The following is a 12,738-nucleotide window of genomic DNA, read 5'->3' on the forward strand; positions in this document are numbered from 1 at the left end:
CACTTGTTCATTGCAAAAAGGATGCACACCATGTGTTTGATGAAGAGCACACATGACCTTTTGAGCTCATTTTGACTCATTGCTTTCCAATTAGTGATCTTTCTCACTAACTTGGGTACTCCTATGTGCATCGGGCATACCACTCTTCACATTTCTCATTTTACTTGCCCACCTCATTATGACTTGCTTTCCATTATTGATATTTGGGTGTACGCTTCTGATGCCTCTTACTTGCATGCTTATACCACCCTTACATCACATGCTAGTGACTTGCCTTGTTTACAAATATTGTCTTGGTTACATGTTGCAGCTGTCATGTAGTAAAGACGCTTATTCTCTTATGGCATAATCTCTCACTTGCATGCTTGCCATTTATATGGTTTCTTTGGGTTTGATGTTTCTCCCTTTTCCACTTTCACAGGATGGTCATCAAGAAGGACAAAGGGAAGCCCCCAAAGAAACCAACCATCAATAGAGCGCGCCAAGAGCCTAAGGCCAAGCCCCTCCTCAAGAAGGCAAGGAGCACCGCCAACATTGATGCATTAGAGAAGGACAATCCTCCAAAGGACTCAAACAAGTTTCCTTTTCGCTACTACGAACTTGTCTACCCCATAATGACTGAGCAAAACTATCACCCAGAGCCCCTTCTAGTCCTTCCGGCTCACATCGCTCCGATGGTGATGCCCCGCATTAAGCGAAGGCAATGGGGGTTTCTAATGAGACAACCAAAGGAGGCCAACTTATCCTTGGTGGTGGAGTTTTACTCCAACTACCACTCACCCTTTCTCACATCAATTTTTGTGCGCCTAAAGCAAGTCCCAATCACGGAGGAAGCCATCCAAGGAGTGTTGAAGACCGGGCCATTAGCGGATGGGTATGACGCCTATCAAGAAGTCCTGTCGGCACGTTAAGAATATGGATTCAAATGGGATGCCATTCTCCAAGTTATAGCCATACCCGATTCATCTTGGATTCGAGGAAGAATGAGGCCAAGGCCCAAGGGCATCGATGCACGTGCCCTTGACGTTAGAATTTTTGCTAGTAAAGAATTTGTAAAAATATAGTTGCGTTGTGAGTATAGATTCTAAACCAACAGAAAATCCCTTCGTACAAACGTTTTGGTTTTCACAAGTAACAAACCCTTTTAAAATTGATAACCGAGTATTTAAACCTCGGGTCGTCTTCTCAAGGAATTGCAGGGAGGTATGCTCTTATTATTGGTTATGAGTCTTGTAAATTGGGGGTTTTGAGAGTGAGGAAGGAGTATGTTGAATGACAAGTAAAATAAATAAATAACTGTAAAATAAACTCTTGTCAAGATATGAGAAATTGGAAGTCCTATCCCAGTTACCCTTATCAGGTGTGATGAGAATTGGGTTTTAATCCCACTTAGTTATCCTTTACTAAAGCAAGGGAAAGTCAAGTGGACTAATTAGTTTGATCCTCAAGTCCTAGTCAATCCCTGTGGGAAAGATGACGTTAGAGCGATCTAGATCAATTAGAATCTGCCAATTTCAACCACTGCTGAGTTTGACAACTCAAGAGTTACCAATTAATCAACCAAAACCAAAAGAAATAAAATCTACTTGAATGAAAATAATTTGGATAGAGCCCAAGCATCAATAACATATAAGTCTGAAATACCTCAATTTATATTGAATAAAGATGTCAATTCTAACATGGACAATATTCATAAGCCAATTGGGCAACATAAATCAAACACAAATAAAAGTATCGGAGTAAATAAAAGTAGAAGAGAAACATAAATTATTGAACCTGATACGATGAAGTAATCCTAATGACTAAAGAAATCCTAATCCTAAAACCTACGAGAGAGGAGAGAACCTCTCTCACTAAAATCTACATCTAAAACCTAAAAAGTATGTAATCCGTTCTCTCTCCTTTATTCCTCCAATTTGCAGCCTTTGGTCTGTATTCTCTGGGCTTGGATCTGGGCCAAAAGGAGCCCAAAAATTGTTGAAAATGAGATCTGTAAATTCTGCAGATCGCGCATGTCACGCGTCCGCGTGGGTCACGCGGTCGCGTCGTCTGGAGTGTTACTCTTCCACGCGGTCACGTCAGTCATGCGCCCGCGTCAGTTGTATTTCACAAGTCACGCGTTTGCCTCATCCATGCGCTCGCATCGATTCCTTTTTGTGCGAACCACATGTTTGCGTCGTCCATGCGGATGCGTCACTGCCAGTTTCTTCAAAAACCCCATTTTATGCTTTCCTTCCATTTTTGTATGTCTCCTTTCCATCCTTTAAATCATTCCTGCCTTAGAAGATCTGAAAATACTTAACACACAAATTACGGCATCGAATGGCAATACAAGATAATTAAAATTAATATTTTTAAAGCCTAGGAAACATGTTTTCACAGACATCACATAATAAGGAAGGGAAAGTAAAACCATGCAATTTCACATGCATAAGTGGGTGAAGGGTTTAGGGTTTAGGGTTTAGGGTTAGGTGAAGAACAAAGTTATAGGAAGCAAGGATAAAAAAGAAGATTAAAGTGATTAACCCAATAAACACTGAGTGACTAGAGAGTAAACAATCATAGAATACAGACATACAAGATCATGAGGTCTTTTTTTTTAAGGTTGTAATGGGGCCAAGGTAGAGGTAAGGGTGTATGTATAAGGCTAAGTAAGCTAATAAGTGAATCCTTGATTAGTCTAAGATCTCACCTAATATATACATACTTTATACAATTTAAAATACTTTACCTAGCTACCCAAATTTTTTCCACTTTTGTATTGCATGCTCATGTATCAAACTTTATTTTTGGATTTTGTTCCATGTGCAATTTTTTTTATTTTGCATTTAGGGTAATATATATTTTTTGTATCCCCTTATTTAATTAGTTAATAAATATTTTTTTAATGCACATGGTAATTCAATTATTTTGATTTCACATGAGCATGCTTCCCAAATTTTTACATGACTTGTTTAATTTAATTTCCTACTTTTCTATCATCCCATGTTCCCATAAAATTCTCCACACTTAAATTTTACACAATATCTATCTTAAGCTAACCAAGGATTTAACTTGGGATTTTTATTTTGTTTTTCTGATTAAGGCTAGTAATGTGGTTATAAAGAAGAAGGGGATTAAAAGGCTCAAGGGGCTAACAAGGATGGCATAAAAGGTAGGCTTATTTGGGATAAGTGAGTTAAAAATTCAAACATGGCCTCAATCCTATCTTAGTATGTATATATATTCTATATTTGACATATAGATTAAAGCAAGGTAAAGAACATCAGAATAAAAAGAAGGGCGAAGCACACAGGAATGAAATGTATGGTTTGAGTGTAACCATACAATTAAGCTCAAAACTCACAGACTGTGTGTTCTCAAACTCATAAATCATATATCAATTAAGTATGTCATGCAAGTGGAAATTAAGAGTTCCCATTATTCTCAATGTAAAATATATTGGATGGCTTTAAACTTTTAGTGTTCCTCCTTGATGAAATGTTGTTACTAACTAACATGTAATGCTATATATACAGGGTGTGTGGATTGATTCTGTTAAAGTCTCTAGCTTACTTCCTTTTTATTTTCAATCAAATCAACTATCATATGCTAAAAAGGGTAAACTATACTAATTAATCCACTTAATAAATAACTAGTAAACTAAGGTGCAAATCAAGCTAAAATATCCAAGATGTATACATATAGCTCAAAGTGAATAATGCAAAAAGTACAATAAAAAAAGCAAAAGAGAAAAATGTGCAAAAATACAGAAAATAGACAAAATAAGAAGAGAGTCGGTAGTAGTTCACCAAAATAAATAGATGCCAGAGATGGTGACCTGCCCACACTTAAATAATAGCATCGTCCTCGATGCTCACTCAAGCAGGGTGTGACGAAATGCCATCTCTGGAAGGGTGGGCTGCTGGTGTCTCGATGGTAGGCTGAGGGTCTGCAGTCGCTGTGAGGATCGAAGGAGTGGTCTGCTGAATTGGGGGCTCTGTCTGTAGAGGAACCTCTGGATCTGCGGTCTGTAGCTGGTGGTGCTCCTCATGATGTGGTGCAATGTGGTCGGGACCTCCCTGCTCAGCCTGGGTAGGTGCCTCCTCCTCATGATCACTCACCTCCTCCTCAGATGTGTCGGAGGGCGTGTCAGGCTCGGAGGAAATGTCACCACCAGAGCAGATCATCAGCTTGAGGTGCTCATAGCATCGCTTGTGGCGACGCTCAGACCTCTCAAAAAGTCACCTGGTGCAACGGTCAGATCTCTCAAACTGCTGCTGGTGATGGCACTCCATCTGATCTAGGCGATCAAAGATTCGGTGCACCAGATGGTAGACGGGCTCAGGAGCAGGTGGGGGTGCAGTGGGTGGTACTGGGCCAATGGAAGCAGAAGGGGTAGCTGAAGAGGTGGCTGCCTCAGTAGTGTCAGTGAAAAATGGAGGGCGGTAGCCGAAAGCTAGGAACTTCCTACTGTGCGGGATGATCTTTCGGCACTCTGCTGCGGAGGGCTTTTCATCAATAGCCTCCCAAGAGACCTTAGCTCGGTGACCCAACTGAGTAATCAAGTAAGGAAAAGAGATGGTGCCTCTAACATGGACCCTGGCCATGTAATGCCGGATGAAGCGAGGTAGATAAAGGTCCTTACCCGTCATCACACACCAGATGAGGGTAATCATAGCAGCTGGCACCTCCGTCTCATGAGTGCTCGGTATCACATAGTTGCTCAGAATCTATTGCCATAGTCGAGCCTCATCATTCAGATATATAAGCCTGATTCCCTTTGATACCAATGTGCTAGTTCCCATGACCCAAGGAACAATAGGATCAAGAGTGATGTCCTTCTTTACTGTATCCCAATCAAACCTCATAAATCTCATATCTTCCTCAGCTTGCTGGTAACCATCTGGCTGATCAGATTTAGGTGGAAGATGGAGGATTTCTTCAATTTCTTCCTCGGTAACCAGAATATGTTTGCCTCTGAGCTGTACTACATCCAGGGAAGAGAAAAAGTAGTTACAGTAGAATTCTCTAACCCAGGATGAGTTGACCTCAGTTAGGTTCCTCTCTAGGAAGAACCATCCTCTTTGTTTGATCTGATCTGAGGTGTACTGCTAGAGTTCTTCTGGAGTTTTGAGGGTCCTTTCCATGTGTAGGTTCCTGGCGGTGGCAAAGGTTGGGTATCTCAGCTAACAGTATTTATTTGCAAATTTTACCGGGTCAGCTGAAGGTGCCAACTGATCAGCCTTTTCCTGCGGGGTAAAGTTCTTCTCCCCCCAGGAATCATCATGTAAGATGCCAAGGATGGAACCAGAGGATTCACCTCTTTTCTATTTGCCAGTTGTTGCTTTGCCCTTACCCCTGCCTTGAGATTCAGACATCCTGAAAAAGAAACAGAATTTTTCAAGATATAATTGAGGAATAAAAGTAGGAAAATAAGTAGGCAAATAACAAGGTAAGCATGAAGTGGCAAAGGAGCAGTAGAAAAATGAAATAAGTTAAGTAAATGTATATTTCGGATTGTGTTGGAGTTGAAAAGCTGAGATGAGAAATCACATTCCAAAATATGTTAGAAGTGGAAAGCTTGTTAATTAGGAAAAACAATTATCATGCCATGAGTGAAATTAATTTAAAGAAGTAGTGAAAAGGTAAAGTGGGAAGTTAGAAAGTTAAAAATGGGTAAAATTGAAAAAGAGGTTAGAAGGCGAAAATCAGTGAGTTAGTAAAAAGGAAGTCAGAGTAAGTGGCATGATGATTGGTTCCTAAGTAACAAGAGTTTCACAATTTGAAGCAACAGTCAACTCATATTCAAGCAGGAAAAACAGGGTATTGATGATGATTTAGATAGATATAGAAGTAATAAAAAGTAAAATCAAACTATCAATAAATCAATTTATTAACTAGGAGATCAAAAGTAATAAGGATGCTGGCCTGTGCATTCAAGAATAGGTTTGGTATGCGTGGAGCAATTCAAAAATGAGAATTGCCAAAACCAATACTTGAATGTAGAAGGGAAAAGTAATTTGCAGAAAATTGGGCAGCATTCCGGCTAAAATTGGATGTTCCCGGAAAACAAATAACAAGAATAGTTCATATGTATTGAAATAAGGTTGCACAAATAGCAAGAATAAGAAAGAGCAGTGTAACAGCAGCATATAACAGTTAAGAGCAACATATGAACAGGATCAACATCATAGTTAGAATAAATTACAGAATAGATAAACAGATAACAGGAACGGTGCAATTATCAGGCCTAAATCCACTATCTAGATCCTAGCAACCTAACCACCTAGAATCCACTACAAACATGCATCTCTATCTAGCCTATGCGGAAAAAAATTTGAAAAACGAACTAATGAGTCGCAAGGATGAATCACCGTATGGCGGAACCTGGTGCGTAAAGAGCAATGAGATGGGACAGAGATGAGGGCAGATGGGTGATGATGCGGCAGAGCTAGGTGAAGCACGGCGGCGCGGCGGTGGGGCAGTAGCCGTCGGAGGTAGGCTGTTGTGGGGGCGGTAGTGGAGGAGAGTGAGAGAGGGGAAGAAGAAGGAGGAAAGAAGGGAGGGTTAGGTGTCGCGGCAGGTAAGGTGGCGGCGGTGGGAAGCATGCGGCGGTGGCGGAAGAGAGAGAGAGAGAGAGAGAGAGAGAGAGAGAGAGAGGAAAGGGAAGAAGAGAGGGGAGGGGTGGTCGGTGCGGTGGTGGCTGGGTGGTGGAGGGTGGCGTGGCGGCGGTTTTGGTGTTCGGAGATGGTGGCTGGCGTGGTGGAGAGAGAGTTGCAGAGGTTATGGGGAGAGGAGGTTAGGGTTTGGGGACGCGACGGGGAAAGGGTTCGCGTGACATAGGGTTAGTGATCGCGGGACCACGTGAACGCGTGGATGATGCGATCGCGTGAGTAGGGTGGAATAGGGATGACACAGATGCGTGGTTGACGCAATCGCGTGGGTTGGGTGTAAGATAGGTGATGCGGACGCGTGAAGCACGCGAACGCATCGCTGATATTTGTGCTAGACTCATGATTCCAGCGTCGTTTCAGCGCAACTCTCTGTTTGGTTTTGGGGGTTTAAAGTCTCCGCGCGATGTGATCGCGTCGCTCATGCTTTCGCGTGGTGTGGATATTATGTAGGTGACGCGTTCGCGTCAGGGACGCATACGCGTGGGTTGTTTGGTGCTATACGCACAATAGCCGCACGATTCCAGCCCAACTTTCTAGGCATTGGATCTTTACGTCGATATCCAGATCACGCGTTCGCGTGGTGACGCGTACGCATAGGGGGCCTTTTTTGCAACTGACGTGATCGCGTGGGGCACGCGGTCGCGTCGAGCAATTGTGCTAAAGGCACGCTGATGAGCGGATAATTTCCACGCTTTTTGGCATTGTTTTTAGTATGTTTTTAGTATGTTTTAGTTAGTTTTTAGTATATTTTTATTAGTTTTTAGTTAAAATTCACTTTTCTGGATTTTTATTAGTTTTTAGTTTTTAGTATATTTTTAGTATGTTTTAGTTAGTTTTTAGTGTGTTTTTTTGTGATTTCAGGTATTTTCTGGCTGAAATTGAGGGACCTGAGCAAAAATCTGATTCAGAGACTAAAAAGGACTGCAGATGCTGTTGGATTCTGACCTCCCTACACTCGAAGTAGATTTTCTGGAGCTATAGAAGCCCAATTGGCGCGCTCTCAACGGCGTAGGAAAGTAGACATCCTGGGCTTTCCAGAAATGTATAATAGTCCATACTTTGCCCGAGATTTGATGGCCCAAACCGGCGTTCCAAATCAGCTCAAAACTGCCCAGCGTTAAACGCCGGAACTGGCACAAGAATGGGAGTTAAACGCCCAAACTGGCACAAAAGCTGACGTTTAACTCCAAGAAGAGTCTCTACACGAAAATGCTTCAATGCTCAGCCCAAGCACACACCAAGTGGGCCCGGAAGTGGATTTTTATGTCATTTACTCTTCTCTGTAAACCCTAGGCTACTAGTTCTTTATAAATAGGACCTTTTGCTATTGTATTTTCATCTGGGTAGCTATCCTTGTTCTTATGCTATCTTAGATCATTGGGAGGCTGGCCTCACGGCCATCCCTAGACCTTGTTCTTATGTATTTTCAACGGTGGAGTTTCTACACACCATAGATTAAGGTGTGGAGCTCTGCTGTACCTCGAGTATTAATGCAATTACTATTGTTCTTCTATTCAATTCAGCCTATTCTTGTTCTAAGATATTCATTTGCACCCAAGAACATGATGAATGTGATGATTATGTGACACTCATCATCATTCTCAGTTATGAACGAGTGCCTGACAACCACTTCTGTTCTACAAGTAACAAGGCTTGAATGTTTATCTCTTGGATCCCTTAATCGGAATCTTCGTGGTATAAGCTAGAATTGATGGCGGCATTCAAGAGAATCCGGAAGGTCTAAACCTTGTCTGTGGTATTCTGAGTAGGATTCAATGATTGAATGACTGTGACGAGCTTCAAACTCCTGAAGGCTAGGCGTTAGTGACAGACGCAAAAGAATCACTAGATTCTATTCCAACCTGATTGAGAACCGACAGATGATTAGCCGTGCCGTGACAGGGTGCGTTGAACATTTTCACTGAGAGGATGGGAGGTAGCCACTGACAACGGTGAAACCCTACATACAGCTTGCCATGGAAAGGAGTAAGAAGGATTGGATGAAGACAGTAGGAAAGCAGAGAGACGTAAGGGACAAAGCATCTCCATTCGCTTATCTGAAATTCTTACCAATGAATTACATAAGTATCTCTATCTTTATCTTTATGTTTTATTCATACATCATCCATAATCATGTGAGTTTGCCTGAGTAAGATTTACAAGGTGACCATAGCTTGCTTCATACCAACAATCTCTGTGGGATCGACCCTTACTCGCGTAAGGTTTATTACTTGGACGACCCAGTACACTTGCTGGTTAGTTGTGCGAAGTTGTGATAAAGAGTTGAGATTACAATTGTGCGTACCATGTTGATGGCGCCATTGATGATCACAATTTCGTGCACCACACGCCTCCAGTCTTGCTTCAGCGTGACTCTCTATTCACTTTCCTTTTCTTTTAATGCACTTGTGACGCGGACGCGTCAGCGACGCTGTCGCGTCGTGTGCTCTCTCCCCTTTTTTTTGATGCAGTATGCAAAATGCAAAACTGCAATGAATGTCATGCAAAAATTCAGGTTCAAACAAAATTCAAAAACAGAGAAAAATAGAGGGGGAACGATCATACCATGGTGGGTTGTCTCCCACCTAGCACTTTTAGTTTAAGTCCTTAAGTTGGACATTTGATGAGCTTCCTGCTGTGGTGGCTTGTGCTTGAATTCGTCCAAAAATCTCCACCAGTGTTTGGAATGCCAGCATCCTCCGGGGTCCCAAACAAAGTACGTAAAGCCCTTGTGTGAGTTCAAACAGGCTTGCAGGCTCCCGGAGTGTTGAATGGTAGAATAGATTCCAGTCGGGTGATCTGCATTTTTCCAATGCACTTGTACACCCGTCTTTGTCTTGATCTGCATTTTTCTAGCCGGGTGATAGGTAATCTAAATTCTCACTGCAGTGACCAAACAGCTTCTGAGATCCTTCCAATTGAGCTTGACACCAATTCCTGCACCTCAAATTGAAGTGCGAAACCTCATTGAATCTTGCATACCAGTGCTGAGTGCGAGTCATTTCCCTTTTTCTCTTAAAGCCGCAAAGAGATCTAAGCTGGCCATCTGTCTCAAGCAAACCATATTCAAGTGGAAAATTGAAGATAAAGGTCAAGAATTTTACCCACTTGAAGTTTGTGTTGGGTGGTAGTGGCCTTGGGGTCAGTGTTTCATGGTTCTGCAAGCTCTACTCCCTTGTGATCTTCAGTGAATTCCTCTATTTCTTGGCAATTTTCTTCCAATTCAACCATGTCTTGATCAAAGTCTTCGATATCTTCCTCATCACTTGAATCATAATTTGGAAGTTGAGAAAAGTCGACCTCTGCATCATCTTCGTATTCACTTGGGGAAGATTCTTCTGTCTCAAAGAATTCACTTGCGGATGCAAGTTCATTATTAAGAGAACTTGAGTGGTGACTATCATCATCAGGAAAACTTGAGTCTTGGGTTATTCCGTCTAATTCCTTATAAGATACCTGCCTTGGGGGTTGTGCACTATCCTCCTTAGCATTAATTGTAACGCCTTCGACGGAATTCTCCACAACTCTGGATTCATGAGGAGGTTCATCATCTCCTAAATCTTCAACCAACTCTTCTTCTTCTACAATGACAGCGTCCTCTACTTGTTCCAGTACGAAGTTATGCTCTATGCTGTCCACTGGAGCTTCTCGTGTCTTCTTCACAATACATTCTTCATTAGATTTTCCACATGAAACCATGGGAGTCTGTTGAGTGTCCGAACGTCTGGAAGATAATTGATTTATTGCTTGCTCCAGTTGATGAAAGGTTGCATTGAATTGGTTTACTAATTTTTCGAAGCGAACCTGTGATTCATGGCTTGATGGATATGGACATGGCGCATAGGGGAGTGGTGGTTCTTGGGAGTAATTGGATTGGCGTTGGGGCGGATAAGGGTCATGTGGTAGTGAATGGTAAAAAGAAGCTTGTGAGTGTGGTGGTTCGAAGTTATATTGAGAGGATGGTCTCTGAGCACAGGATGGGGCTTGTTGGTAGCTACGAGGCAGTCCACCAAATCTATCAGTTGGGCATGTATTGTAGAATGGTCTTTGTCCATGATATCTAGGAGGTTGTTGTTGCCTAAAGGGGTGATCAGATCCTCGTGGCTCCATCCATCTTTGATTGCTTAGACCTTGATGCATAGTCCTGTTATAGCTTTCATTCCTTGCAACAAAATTAGAACCAAACTCAAAGCGAGATGGGTGAGAATTCATAGTAGCTATCAGAAATAAGAAGGGAAAACAAAAAACAAATAAACAAGTAAAAGAAAAATATTTACAATAACCAATAATAAGGCACACGTTTGCAATTCCCCGGCAACGGCGCCATTTTTGACGTTAGGATTTTCGCTAGTAAAGAATTTGTAAAAATATAGTTGCGTTGTGAGTATAGATTCTAAACCAACAGAAAATCCCTTCGTACAACCGTTTTGGTTGTCACAAGTAACAAACCCCTTTAAAATTGATAACCGAGTATTTAATCCTCGGGTCGTCTTCTCAAGGAATTGCAGGGAGGTATGCTCTTATTATTGGTTATGAGTCTTGTAAATTGGGGGTTTTGAAAGTGAAGAAGGAGTATGTTGAATGACAAGTAAAATAAATAAATAACTGTAAAATAAACTCTTGGCAAGATATGAGAAATTGGAAGTCCTGTCCCAGTTATCCTTATCAGGTGTGATGAGAATTGGGTTTTAATCCCACTTAGTTATCCTTTACTAAAGCAAGGAAAGTCAAGTGGACTAATTAGTTTGATCCTCAAGTCCTAGTCAATCCCTGTGGGAAAGATGACGTTAGAGCGACCTAGATCAATTAGGATCTGCCAATTTCAACCACTGCTGAGTTTGACAACTCAAGAGTTACCAATTAATCAACCAAAAGCAAAAGGAATAAAATCTACTTGAATGAAAATAATTTGGATAGAGCCCAAGCATCAATAACATATAAGTCTGAAATACCTCAATTTATATTAAATAAAGATGTCAATTCTAACATGGACAATATTCATAAGCCAATTGGGCAACATAAATCAAACACAAATAAAAGTATCAGAGTAAATAAAAGTAGAAGAGAAACATAAATTATTGAACCTGATATGATGAAGTAATCCTAATGACTAAAGAAATCCTAATCCTAAAACCTAAGAGAGAGGAGAGAACCTCTCTCACTAAACACTACATCTAAAACCTAAAAAGTGTGTAATCCGTTCTCTCTCCTTCATTCCTCCACTTTGCAGCCTTTGGTCTGTATTCTATGGGCTTGGATCTGGGCCAAAAAGAGCCCAAAAATCATTGAAAACGAGATCTACAAATTCTGCAAATCGCGCACGTCACGCGACTGCGTGACTCACATTTTGGGTAGAGAGAGAACCTCTAACCTCTCTCTAGGATTTCATTCTCCATTGCAATTCTCCTTTGATTCTCTTGGTGAGATCCATTGTAATTCACTTTTACTTTGATGCAATTAGTAGATCTACTCTTCTCCTATTCTTAATTTGTGTTCTTTTGATCCTCTCACTTTGGATCTAGCTTTGACTTTGTTACTTGGATTTGGACTAGTGAATTGAGGTATTTTCATATCCATTTACTTGCAATTGTTCAATTGTTGATGATTGTGTGATTTAGATCTCTTGAATTCAACTCTTCATCTCAATTTCATAATGTCTCTTATGAATGCTCAACAAATATTTGATAAAATGATAACACTAGCCATGGAGTAAAATTCTTTCAGTTGGCTTAAGGATTGAGCTATTGGAGATACTTGAATAGTGAATGTCAATTGTTGATTGAGAATTAAGAATTGCTAATTGACTTGGAGTGCACTAAAGCTAGCATCACCTAGGTGAAGCTAGGACTTGTGACCCAAGCTAGTTACTTTCACTTGAATCTCCTCTATAATTAGGGGTCAACTAAGCGAAGCAAGACTCAATTGTTATCATAATTGAAGGAAGCTATGGTAATGGAACTTCCAATGCTCATCCTTGGCCAAGTTCTTTAATATTGTTTGTTTGTTGTTTAAAATTTGTTAGCTTGCACTCTCATACCAACTCTCAAAAATCACAAAAGACTTTGACTGCCTAAGCAATAAT

The sequence above is a fragment of the Arachis hypogaea genome, chromosome 3, assembly GCF_003086295.3.
Source record: "Arachis hypogaea cultivar Tifrunner chromosome 3, arahy.Tifrunner.gnm2.J5K5, whole genome shotgun sequence".
NCBI lineage: Eukaryota > Viridiplantae > Streptophyta > Magnoliopsida > Fabales > Fabaceae > Arachis > Arachis hypogaea.